The sequence below is a fragment of the Podarcis cretensis genome (assembly GCF_951804945.1).
Source record: "Podarcis cretensis genome assembly, chromosome: 13".
NCBI classification, from domain to species: domain Eukaryota; kingdom Metazoa; phylum Chordata; class Lepidosauria; order Squamata; family Lacertidae; genus Podarcis; species Podarcis cretensis.
In genome coordinates, this window is record NC_137182.1 from 7,138,701 (window position 1) to 7,151,869 (window position 13,169).

General features: G+C 44.4%; 2 long non-coding RNA genes across 2 annotated transcripts in view; both read left to right on the forward strand.

Annotated features, from left to right (window-relative positions):
* Positions 1-13,169, forward strand: part of LOC307201179 — an 820,028-nt gene that overhangs the window by 90,075 nt on the left and 716,784 nt on the right. The gene's annotated exons all lie outside the window — the stretch shown is intronic.
* Positions 1-13,169, forward strand: part of LOC307201174 — a 41,032-nt gene that overhangs the window by 19,083 nt on the left and 8,780 nt on the right. The window contains exon 2 of the long non-coding RNA XR_013832613.1: positions 10,107-10,185. This is a non-coding gene — a long non-coding RNA (uncharacterized lncRNA). The remainder of the gene's footprint in view (positions 1-10,106; positions 10,186-13,169) is intronic.

The window sequence follows — 13,169 nt, forward strand, 5'->3', positions numbered from 1 at the left end:
GAGGTGACTTCGAGGGAAAAGTGGCAGAGAGTGAGCAAGCCATGACAGATCTTTGCTTGAATTCAAGGCTGCAGCTATGAGAGAAGGAGACCCTTTCGGTGTGTTGTTGCTGTGAACCCCTCCATCATAGGCCCAGCTTCTATATATGTGTAAATAAACCTTATATCCTAAAGACACCACAGTCTCTGCAGACCATCATTTCAAAAAGGCAACATGGACCCTGAGTAAGTACCTAGAACTCCTAGAATCTCACAGCACTTGGAGACTAGAGTGGCGTACAACAATATTTTACGCAAAAGTGACTTTTGGCAGGACCTGAAGCTTAGTCTGAGTTGCTTCCACAGTTTCTCAAACCACTTGGCTCCAAACAGTAAATTCAAGGTTTCTCTGGAAGGTCCAAACTCTTGCTCTGGTAAGATTTATGGTGGCCCCACAAACAAACCGCCCTCTATCAGAAGCAAAGCCTCGCTCTACCCCTCCCTGTGTCTTATGTCTATCTCTTCTCCAGTGGAAATGGGGAAACAGAAAGGAGGTCCACTTTCCACTCTACAAGCAAGCAAGCAAGCAAACACAAACTCTGGATCCCTCTCCCCATCAAATGGCAATGATTTTTCTGGTGCCATCATAACTGAAGAAAATGCAAACAAAAGCCCACGTAGCAGTCAGTCGATTGGGTTTGGAGTCTGCTTAGAATCATAGAATCATAGAGTTGGAAGAGACCACAAGGGCCATCGAGTCCAACCCCCTGCCAAGCAGGAAACACCATCAGAGCACTCCTGACATATGGTTGTCAAGCCTCTGCTTAAGACCTCCAAAGAAGGAGACTCCACCACACTCCTTGGCAGCAAATTCCACTGTCAAACAGCTCTTACTGTCAGGAAGTTCTTCCTAATGTTTAGGTGGAATCTTCTTTCTTGTAGTTTGGATCCACTGTCCGCTTCTCTGGAGCAGCAGAAAACAACCTTTCTCCCTCCTCTATGTGACATCCTATCCTTTTATATATTTGAACATGGCTATCATATCACCCCTTAACCTCCTCTTCTCCAGGCTAAACATGCCCAGCTCCCTTAGCCGTTCCTCATAAGGCATCGTTTCCAGGCCTTTGACCATTTTGGTTGCCCTCCTCTGGACACGTTCCAGTTTGTCAGTGTCCTTCTTGAACTGTGGTGCCCAGAACTGGACACAGTACTCCAGGTGAGGTCTGACCAGAGCAGAATACAGTGGCACTATTACTTCCCTTGATCTAGATGCTATACTCCTATTGATGCAGCCCAGCTTTTCTTTTTCAGTTTTCCCGGGATTGGAAAAATCTGAATTCACTGTACAAAAAAAGGGCTGGTGGTTTCTGAATAAGGGCAATATCGTATGAATGGTGCCCAGAAATATTGGACTCAAACAGCCTCAAAGTCCAGTATGGAAAAGCCCTTAGGAGCGGCTCTCTGCCCTGTCAGGTCTGGAGTTTTACAATTTAGAGCAGAGCTTGCATCTTTTTCTCAGATATGCAAGAAGCTCCCTAAAGGCCTGTGCTAATATAAACTGATGCAACAGCCTTGCCAGCTTGCCTCTGCTAGCCAGTTTTTAGCAATAATAATTTATTATGTCACGATCTTGAAAGGCTAAAAGGGATTTGTGCACTGTAAATATCATGTTGTTATATCTCCTATGTTTTTAATCATTTATGTGCTTGTATTCTAAGCGCTGGCTGGTTTCTCTTGCTAGCTTGTACTTCTATAGGAATATAAATCTTTCACCACATACTATTTCTGTTCCGCCGCTTAGAAGAAAAATCCCTGTGTTAATTATGCACAACCTACATAGAGAGACAGCCAAGAGCTGTGTTTGTTAAAAGGTGAAGAGTTTAGGGACAGGACGAATTTTTCACCCTGACTCAAATTAAGGGAGAAGAAGCTGGGGCAGCCTCGCTCGGAAGTCCCAGGGCCATATTAGCATCCTGAAGCCTCTGGCGCACAGAACAAGTTCTTGAGAAAAGGCTTAGCCCAGTGCAGTCCATAAACATTCCTCGGCTTGTGAAGCCCTTGTCTTGTGGCATCTGGCTTTATGAATCCCACTAATGCCAGCTTGCTCACTCAAAGCCTCAGAGGGAACCTAGCAAAGCTCTCTATGCCCATTCAGAGTGAAGTAAATCCATTCCAGATGCTACAATTCATTCCTTATGCTGGGAGTGGCAGAAAGCATTTTTTGCACTATCCACCAAAACATTTTGGTGAGGCGCCTCCCTCCAACATTCCTCAGGTGAAAAGAGGGACATTTTTCACTTCCCCTGACCCTCCACAACACCCCATTTTTATGTCTCTTTCCTTCACAGAACAGAGTGGTGCATGCTCTAGTTATCTCCCACTTGGACACAGTGTTGCAACCCCCAGAGCAGAGAACAGGTGGGAGCATGGCTGGCGCGTGTCCCAGGGGTGTAGCGTGCCACCCACGGAGGTGTGGCTAGTGGCGCTAGGGTGTGGTGCATCACCACGGGGTTTGGTGCATCGGTGTGGCACATCAGCGCAGGGGCATGGCACTCATCCAGGGTTGCGTGGCATGCAGCCCAGGTGGGCTCAGCATGCGCCATGCATCCTGAGGGGTGGCAGCGATGCCACCCTTTCCCCAAATGGTGCCCGGGGCGGTGCACTCCCCCGTCCTCCCCTCGTACACCAGTGCTTGGACTACTGCAATGCGCTCTACGTGGCGCTACCTTTGAAGGTGACCCGGAAACTACAACTAATCCAGAATGCAGCAGCTAGACTGGTGACTGGGAGTGGCTGCCAAGACCATATAACACCAGTCCTGAAAGACCTACATTGGCTCCCAGTATGTTTCTGAGCACAATTCAAAGTGTTGGTGCTGACCTTGAAAGCCCTAAACAGCCTCGGCCCAGTATACCTGAAGGAGCGTCTCCACCCTCATCGTTCAGCCCAGACACTGAGGTTCGGCTTCTGGCAGTTCCCTCACTGCAAGATTTGAGGTTACAGGGAACCAGGCAGAGGGCCTTCTCAGTAGTGGCACCTGCCCTGTGGAATGCCCTCCCACCGGATGTCAAGGAGATAAACAACTATCTGACTTTCAGAAGACATCTGAAGGCAGCCCTATATAGGGAAGTTTTTAATGTTTGATGTTTTATAGTGTTTTTAATATTCTGTTGGGAACCTCCTAGAGTGGCTGGGGAAACTCAGCCAGATGGGCAAGGTATTATTATTATTATTATTATTATTATTATTATTATTATTACTACTATTATTTTATTTCCTGTCAGAAGAAGGGTGAGTGCCACCACCATTATATCACCCTCCATCATCCTGAGAAAAACCCTTAATCCTGATTTTATTTTATACCTTGGTAGATTTACAAAAAGAAAAAGAAAAATACCAATAAATAAATTTTAGAAAGGGGCAAGGATACATGTGGATGCACAAAGCATTTTTTGTTTAAAAAAATCGAGACTCCTTGCGCTTTGCTCCCCCTTTCTTCCTGCCCAAGTCAGCCCTGTCCTCTGCCTGTTCCTCAGAGATGGAACATCACACAGGGCTGGTCCTTGTTGGTGGCAACATCTCTTCCTTCTTGCCGGCTCTCCAGCAGCTTGAGAGCCAGTGTGGTGTAGTGGTTAAGAGCGATAGTCTCGTAATCTGGGGAACCGGGTTCGCGTCTCCACTCCTCCACATGCAGCTGCTGGGTGACCTTGGGCTAGTCACACTTCTTTGAAGTCTCTCAGCCCCACTCACCTCACAGAGTGTTTGTTGTGGGGGAGGAAGGGAAAGGAGAAGGTTAGCCGCTTTGAGACTTCTTAAAGGGAGTGAAAGGCGGGATATCAAATCCAAACTCCTCTTCTTCTTCTTCTTCAGCTACTACAAGCTGCCTAAGGGAGGAGGCCAGCTAAGGTAGGCTAAGGGAGAAGCAATAGGAAACTTCCTCACAGCTGCCACTACCGCCATCACTCGGGACAAGCGTCCGCTCATCCTCCTCCCTGAGCTCGGCAGTGGGGGCACTGGAAATAGATGCATTCTGGGATCAAATCAGAAGCTGGGGTGGCTTTCAGAATTCTGGGACTGTCCCTGGAAAATCAAGACACTTGGAGGGCGTGTTATAGGGTGGCAGGAGTATCGGATTGGATTTCTGGGTGCACCACACTCCCTGCCCCACTTCCAATTAACTGGCACCAATTGCTTTTTCTTTCCTTTCTGCAGCTGTCTCGCTAATTTATTTTGTTAGTGTGGCTTAAGGCTTGCCCTGGGCTTTTCCCTAGGAAAACCCTCAGTTTAGCACTGAATGGGAACATATAGAGCTTTTTGGGGATCACCATTTGTTCTGATTTAGTGCTAAGGGTGGGTTTTTCCAGGGGAAAGCAGCGGGTGCCTGGAAGGCATGGGACCTGCGTTTTCTGGGTATGGGGCAAGCAGAAGTATGGGCAAGCCCTTGCTTGAGATGTCATTCTGCAGTGTTCTTCAGCCTTGTGCTTGCCCTTGAAATATACTAGGAGTCCTGTAGTGATTTCATGCTCTTTATTGCAGCTTGTAAAACAGGTATTGAATTGCCCCCCAAACCTCAGGCTTTTATATACATTATTTACACAATGAGTCCTGTCTGATTGGCTGATTCTGCTTCCCTCCTGGAGCCTGATTGGTCTTTTCCTGCAGGCCAATCAGTTGTTGCATTCTAGGATCCTACTTGCCTATTGTTCTAGGATCCAAGCTTAGTACATAACAGCCCTGAAAATGAATTGGGCCCTTAGGCATTCCATTTGACTGATGCTTTCAATTTCCACTGGGATTATGGGGGTTGCAATTTCACGCTTATGCTCCCCGTGGGAAAAGCCGATGCCAATGTCACAATGCTGGCACTGCCTTCACTTTGCAAACAGTTAAGGGAAATAAGTGATTTTCAAAAGAGGAGGGAAATTCCCTCCCTGATCCCGACCGACTTTCTTTCTTTCTTTCTTTCTTTCTTTCTTTCTTTCTTTCTTTCTTTGCTACACTTCTGCTGTTTGTAAATTCGCCACATCTGTTTTGCTGTTTCGACAGCCATTTTTATTTTTCTTGATGCACTCCAACTCAAACGGTATCAGCTATTTGGGAGATCACCAAACAGATGTGTTGACAATGTGTAGTCAATCAGACTATTTAAATAAAAAATGCTTTCAGAATGAAGGCAATGCATCTTCTGCAGGTCACATGGACAATCTTAGCCAATCAGGGATTGCAAATTCCAAGTACACTTGCAGCTCTTTTGAGATGATGATGCTTATATCACTAAAAGTAGGGTAAAGGTAAAGGTACCCCTGACCGTTAGGTCCAGTCATGGACGACTCTGGAGTTGTGCGCTCATCTCACTCTACAGGCTAAGGGAGCCAGCGTTTGTCCGCAGACAGCTTCTAGGTCATGTGGCCAGCATGATTAAGTCACTTCTGGCAAACCAGAGCAGCACATGAAAACGCTGTTTACCTTCCCGAAGGAGCAGTACCTATTTATCTACTTGCACTTGGACATGCTTTTGAACTGCTAGGTGGGCAGGAGCTGGGACCTCACCCCGTCATGGAGATTCGAACCGCCAACCTTCTGATCGGCAAGCCCTAGGCTCTGTGTGCACAGACCTCCTTTTGGTTCAGACCCATTGCTGAGGAAATGAATGCAGCACTCAGCAGAGCAAGCAGAGCCTATGCCAGGGGTCAGCAAACCTTTTCAGCAGGGGGCCAGTCCACTGTCCCTCAGACCTTATGGGGACAGACGGACTATATTTTGAAAAAATAAATGAATGAATTCCTATGCTTCACAAATAACCCAGATATGCATTTTAAATAAGGACACATTCTACTCATGTAAAAACATGCTCATTCCCGAACTGTCCATGGGCTGGATTTAGAAGGCGATTGGGACGGATCTGGCCCCCGGGCCTTAGTTTGCCTACCCATGGCCTATGGCAGTGGCTGTGTAGAGAAGACTCTGGCTGCTTTCCTTAGTGCAATGGCATTATAAGCATGCCTTATTCTCATCTGTGAAATATGGGAAGGTGTTCAGTTAAAGACTGGGCAAAATACAAAAGGGAGGGTTGTAAATTTCCCCCCAACTGGAGGGGATGTATGGGTGGGTGGAGCCTGGAGATAGGCAAGGTTTGCCATTGGCTACAGTCCTGATGCGATGGCAGCTCTTTATTTTACTTGGAAGAAAAACATTTGTGGGGCAGCTGCCAGTTCTGCTCCCAAAATGCTCCAGACATACAATTTTCAGGGAGAACTCTAGAAAGAGACAGTGGTGGCTGCCAGTCAGAGGCTGCTCAGTGGAGCTTTGTTGCTGCATGTCCATATATTAAGAGAAATGTACAGGAAGATGCATACATGTTTCTGTGCAGAGTTTTTAAATAAAGAGAATCACAAATTGATGCAGAAATGGGGTGTACTGACCTAAGGTTGGGAAAAATGAGAAACTGAAAGAAGCCAAAACTGACTAATTTGCCCATTCCTACATGATGAGGCTGATCTTCACGTAGTGACTGCCCAATTCACTGGTTTCAGGCTTCTGGTCAGAATGTATTGAATTATATTGACAGTTTCTTTTCTAGCTTGTAAACAAATGCATTATAATAACTATTGGTATTTGTTTTCCACCAAAATCCACTTTTCTATATCAGAAAAGTAAGGACACAATACATTTTTTTAAAAAAAAGTTTGTGGAATCTGCATTTCAGATTTTGACCCAGTATTGTTCCCTGGCAATAAAATAAAAATAAAATAAAACAAACAGCAAACAGCAAATCATAAAACCTGCCTTTAACTAGAATAATTGATCTAAGTGTGTGGAACACGAAAACTCCCAGAGCTTGTTAGTCTTTATGATGTTGTTTTAATTAAAAAGCATTATACAGGAAAAAAATAAATATTTTATAAACCATCAACTTTCATTTTGCTAAAAGGAAAAATTCAGTCACTGAAAGTATGTTGTTCTGGAATGCAGAATGGGGCATGAAGCATGATGCCTTCTTATTCCTTCGTCTTACATTCCAAAAGTTCTTCACAACTTAATCATATAGGTTCATGCATTGGTACCTTCACAGAAGCTCATTTCAGGCTCAGGGGTCCAGCTCACAGTGGCGGCCTCAGCAGCAGGTTCCCCTAGGACTTCTTGGATCATTCTTTGTCTAGCACGTTCCCTTTGACCTTACCACCTTGGGTGACCCTTCTGGGAGTACAAGATTCCTGATGGCTTCACTTACAAGGGTCATAGGAATGTGCAAGCCTATTCACCACAACAAGGTGGTGATCCAGCAAGTGAGAGAGGAGGAGGAGGAGGAGGAGGAAGAAGAAGAAGAAGAAGAAGAAGAAGAAGAAGAAGAAGAAAGAAAGAAAGAAAGAAAGAAAGAAAGAAGATGGGGTGCAGTATTCTATGATTATTTATTACTTATTCAGTTTCTACACTGCTCTTCACCTGAGGATCACAGAGTGGTTTGCAATATAAAAACACAAAAATACAGAACATGATAGCAAACAAAACAAAACAATGCCTCCCCTCCAGTTGAAAAGGGCCCAAAGGCCTGGGAGAAGAGGGACATTTTTTGCTCGGCACCAAAAGATGCATAATGAAGGCGCCAAGTGAGACTTGTTGTGGAGGAGGCAGAAAAAGAAGGGCTCAAGATGATGGTGGCAGGAACCAGGTCAGTTCCTATGGGGAGAGGCGGTCCTTGAAGTATTGCGGTTCTGAGTTGTCTGAGAGCCAGTGTGGTGTAATGGTTAAGAGCAGTGGACTTGTAATCTGGTGAACAGGGTTCGCATCCCTGCTTCTCCACATGCAGCTGCTGGGTGACCTTGGGCTAGTCACACTTCTCTGAAGTCTCTCAGCTCACTCACCTCACAGAGTGTTTGTTGTGGGGGAGGAGGAGAAAGGAGATTGTGAGCTGCTTTGAGACTCCTTAGGGTAGTGATAAAGCGGAATATCAAATCCAAACTCTTTGAGGCTTTTTAGGTCAAAACCAGCACTTTGAATTGGGCCTGGAAACTAACTGGAAGCCAGTGAAGTTGAGCCAGGATTGCTGTTATATGTTCAAATTGTCTTGCCCCAGGGAGCAACCTGTCTACTGAATTCTGCACCAGGTGAACTTTCTAAACCCTCTTCAGAGGCAAAAAGGTAAAAGACCCCTGAATGCTTAAGTCCAGTCAAAGGCGACTCTAGGGTTGCAGCTCTCATCTCGCTTCAGGCTGAGGAAACCAGCATTTGTCCACAGACAGTTTTCCGAGTTGTGGCCAGCATGACTAAACTGCTTCTGGCACAACGGGACACCGTGACGAAAACCAGAGTGCACAGAAATGCTGTTTACCTTCCCGCTGCAGCAATACCTATTTATCTACTTGCACTGGTGTACTTTTGAACTGCTAGGTTGGCAGGAGCAGGGACCGAGCAATGGGAGCTCACCCCATCACATGGATTTGAACCACCAACCTTCTGATTGGCAAGCCCAAGAGGCTCAGTGGTTTAGACCACAGCACCACCCGTGTCTTCAGAGGCAGCCCCATGTATAAGGTGTTGCAGTGATCTAGACAGGCGGGGTGAGCAAACACACAACCCTATCTCATGTGATTATAATTGCTCGCTTTTGAATGTTCAAATAGGGCAAATGTGTTGCCCTTAATCCAACTAGGCACCGCACAGAACCAGGAGCATTCTGTAACTGGATGGGGAATTACACCTGCAGATGCCTGCTGTGTTCTTGAGTCCACTGCCCAATCCACCAGATTCAGTTTCACATGCCTGTACCCAGAAATAAGTTCTGATTATGCTTATTAGCTATTTGGGACAGGGTGTCCCATGCAATGGGAAATGAGGCAAAATGTGTATCAACCGTTCTGAAGTTATAGCCTGGGGATATACTCAACCATTTTATTGTTCTAAAAATACACAGTGTAATCTTCCAGTCTCTCATGAGTATCTGTGATCCTGATAGTTTGCGTATGAAAAATTCTGTTTCAAATATTGTGCTTGCTTATTTATGAAACTAGTTGCTAAAAATGCCAAAGAATGCTTCATGCAATGATAAAATGGAGACAGTCTTTATTAATTCTAAAGAGTTTTGAGGGGCCTATGGCAATGCATACTCACGTACAACACACAGTGGTACCTTGGTTCTCAAACTTAATCCGTTCTGGAAGTCCATTCCAAAACCAAAGCATTCCAAAACCAAGGTATGCTTTCCCATAGAAAGTAATGCAAAACGGATTAATCCGTTCCAGACTTTTAGAAACAACCCCTAAAACAGCAATTTAACATGAATTTTACTATCTAATGAGACCATTGATCCATAAAATTAAAGCAATAATCAATGTACTGTATTCTAAAATAAATAAGACAGTATTGTAGATGATAAAAATAAAATTTATTTATTTTTCTTATCTACACTGATGATTGTCATTGTTTGGATGGGGGGCTTTTATCCATTTCTGCAGTCACACAATCAATCAATCAATCAATTAATCAGTAGCTGAACTGGGTTCCACACAGTCACAAAAACAAATTAACTGAAAAAGCCTCAAAAGCAAAAACGCAAAATAAATAGCAAAAACAAAAGTGCCAGACTTAATCCATTCTGGAAATCCATTTGACTTCTGAAATGCTCGAAAACCAAGGTGCAGTTTCTGATTGGTGCAAGCGCCCTGGAAACAATAGCCGACAGCCGCATTGGACGTTCGGCTTCCGAAAAATGTTCGAAAACCTTACTTCCAGGTTTTCAGCATTTGAGAACCAAGGCATTTGAGAACCAAGGTACTACTGTATACATATACAGGGACCAAAATATATTGGGTGATTTTAATTGCACTCCTTTGTATATGAAGGGGGGAATGACATAAGAATCTACTGTTAGGCTTCAATAATTACACACACTCATGACACACACTACTTTACACTGCTAAAATGAAGGAAAATAACCAAGACTGGACTTCTGTGTGGAAGGACTATGAGTTTAGCTAATTTCTGGTACTAAAAACAAATTCTTTGGCTTAGAATGTGCTCTGAGACACCATGTTCTTTCATTCTAACTGTATATCCTTTGCAACTGGTTGTGGATGGTATATCTTAACGTACTAGTTTTGTTTGTTTGTTTGTTTGTTTGTTTTTAAAAAGTAGATCTGAGAAGCCTGAACTCTTTCCACCCTTTGGAAGTATCACTTGACATAATCTGAAGATTGGCACATTTAGAATGGTAGGTAGCACAATGGTGGGCAAGCCTTCTTTCCATTTGTCTGCAGGTGAGTTTCAATTCAAGTGCTGAAAAATCCCACTCACGTTTCCTAAGGGTGTTCTTTGGTGACCCCAGTTGTGTGATAGTAGCAGCTCTGTATTGAGAGGTAGGTATTGGCTGTGTGAAACACTGATTCCTTTCCATTGCAATCCATCTTCCACCAAAGCCTACATTGTTCATCCTGTTGTCCATTGTGATGAAAGTATGTCCCCTACGCAAATCACCCCATTCATTTCAATGCCAAGGAAACTCAATGCAAACAGGAAACGTAGCAAATGCTGTATTGTTTGTGAACTCAAAGCAACAGCAGCAACAAATATCAATTGTATTTGCTGGATTTATTTCTGTTCTGGACATAGAACATTTAAGCAAACATTGCCAATATCTTGCTCCCATTTCTGTTGTCATTTGAATTCTCCAACATCCCTAGACAAAGGTCACCATCAAACCAAGGACCTATAAGGCTGTGGCTCACCATCAAGACATAATCCCGATGATTTAGGACTGGTTTTCTGGCTCCAGTTGTTCCTGGTCCTACTGTTTTACCTCTCAACCCTTTGGTTTGTGCACGAGGCTGTGTTCCATGTGGCAAATCTACATTCTTCTTTTCCAGGGGGATGGGCATCATAACTAGTTTTAAAACTAGATCCAAAGGCATTACGCCTCCTAGCTGAAGGAGCAGATTAAAAGGGGATGAGTCAGATGCATCAATATTTCAGTTCACTTTGTCTCATGCGGTTGCTGAGAGAGAGAGAGGGAAGAGTGATGATGCATTGTATTAAAGTCAAGACTGGATGGAGTGGAGTAGAGAGGGATAGGGGGTTGTGCATCATGTACCCGGACTGAAGGTTTGGCCCAAGCAATTAATTAGACTATTGATGGATATTGGAGGACTTTTAACTATACATTTCATCATTAGCATGCTGGTATAGATTGCATCTTGACCTATGTGGCCAACTCAGACACAAAAAGAGATTAAGGAGCTCTGAGAAATGAGCGAGTAGGAATAAACAATGGTTGTTATGGATGGCATTTGTCCTTATCGTCAATGTGCAAGGACAGGCCTTGTGATCAGCAAGAGAGGATTCTCAGAAACATATTAATAGCAAAGGACAGATCCGGCAGATCTTGCCAGGGAATGACACTGCAAACTATATGCATTCTTGGCTGCTCACAGAGCCTCCCCCTCCCCCTCCAAAACAGAGTCAAGGATTGGAAAGGGGCATCACAATCGCCACATCTCAACATTCTCTTGACCTTGAGGCCTTGTCCACCGGTAACACTGGGATGTGTTCAGAGGTGTTCACTGGTTCACTGGCTGCCAGGCCAGGTTCAGAGTGTTGCTATTAGTATATAAAGCCCCTTACAACTTGGGAACAGTTTTCCTATGAAATCAACTTACTCCACATTTTCCCACTCAACCACTTTGATTGGTAGAATTGGCATGAGTACAGGGGCCACATAATACCTCTTCTGCAGTTCTAAGAATTTGATTATTTACACTTATTGTTTGTTCCCCCCCTATGAAATTTTATTAAGGTCCCCTCCCCCATAATGCAATACAATTAAAAGCAAACTAATCTAAAGAAAAACAGGAAAAGGAAAAGGAAATGCAGTGTCCTCAACTAATACTCTTTGAAACTCCCTGCCTATTGAGATTGAGCTGGTGCCTTCATTGTACTCTGTTTGGCACCTGCTAAAAGCAATCCAGTTTGGACAAGCCTGTCCAGATGCTTAGAAAGTTGAGGCAATTTTAATCTGTTTTAGTACTGTATTTTTCGCTCTATAGCACGTACCCGACCATAGGACGCACCTGGTTTTAGAGGGGGAGAACAAGAAAAAAAATTCTCCCTGTCTCTGCTCAGTGCCACTTCAGCGAAGCGGCAGGAGAAATGGAGCCCTTCCATTTCTCCTCCAACTTGGCTGAAGGGGCGCTGCGCAGCTCTCCCTCTCTGCTGAAGCCAAAAGAGTCTTGCTCTCCCAGCTTCAGCAAAGGGAACCTGAAACCTGTGGAGTGCAGTGGGACCTCCCGCTGTGTTCCGGAGGCTTCAGATGGCTATCCCTGAAGCCTCTCGCTCTCCAGCCTTCAGCAAAAGCAACACATAGCCTCTGGAGCATGGAAGGAGCGGTCTCTCTGCGCTTCGGAGGCTTCGCATTGCTATCACTGAAGCCAAGGAGCCTGCATTCGCTCCATAGGACGCACACACATTTCCCCTTAATTTTTGGAGGGGGAAAAGTGTGTCCTATAGAGCGAAAAATACAGAAATTCAACTTTTGTATGTTTTAAAGTAGCGCTGTAAATATTTCTTGATTTTACTGTTTTATCTTTTGTAATCTGCTTTGAAGTATTTTACAGCCGAGCGCTCTCTCTCTCTCTCCACACACACACACACACACACACACAAAAACACTGTGTTACTGATGTGCTACCTTAATTTATTCTAACAGGGAGTCTTAAGGTGGGCCTAATTTCTGGCTTCCCAGGTGATATGGAAGCACACTATTGTGGGGATCATTTCATCTCACATTTTCCTTAGCTTAGGGATGAAGAGGCTTCATTCCCTCGCGAGGAATCTTCTGGAAGCAGCTCGCCAAGGGCGTGGTCAGAGGGAAGAGTAGGCAGATCAGTTGATGACTTGTACCTTTATATTGTAGGCTACATTCCAGCCACATAAAGATGAAAAAAGACCCATTCTCAGACTTTTCTAGTAAATGAGGCATCTTGGACTTTCAGCTTCCCAATGCATGTAAAATTTCCCAAGCAGTTTTGACAATGAAAACAGATGAAGTCTTGATTCTGGCTGCTAATGGAAGCCCAAAGTGCCCTTGATCAGCATCCAGAATTAAGACTTAAGATGCACTGTGGCATGGGTTAAATTTCCAAAGAGACCTTAAACTTTGAGACCTTAAAATTTGCAGATATAGATCCTGTTATAGAAACTGGG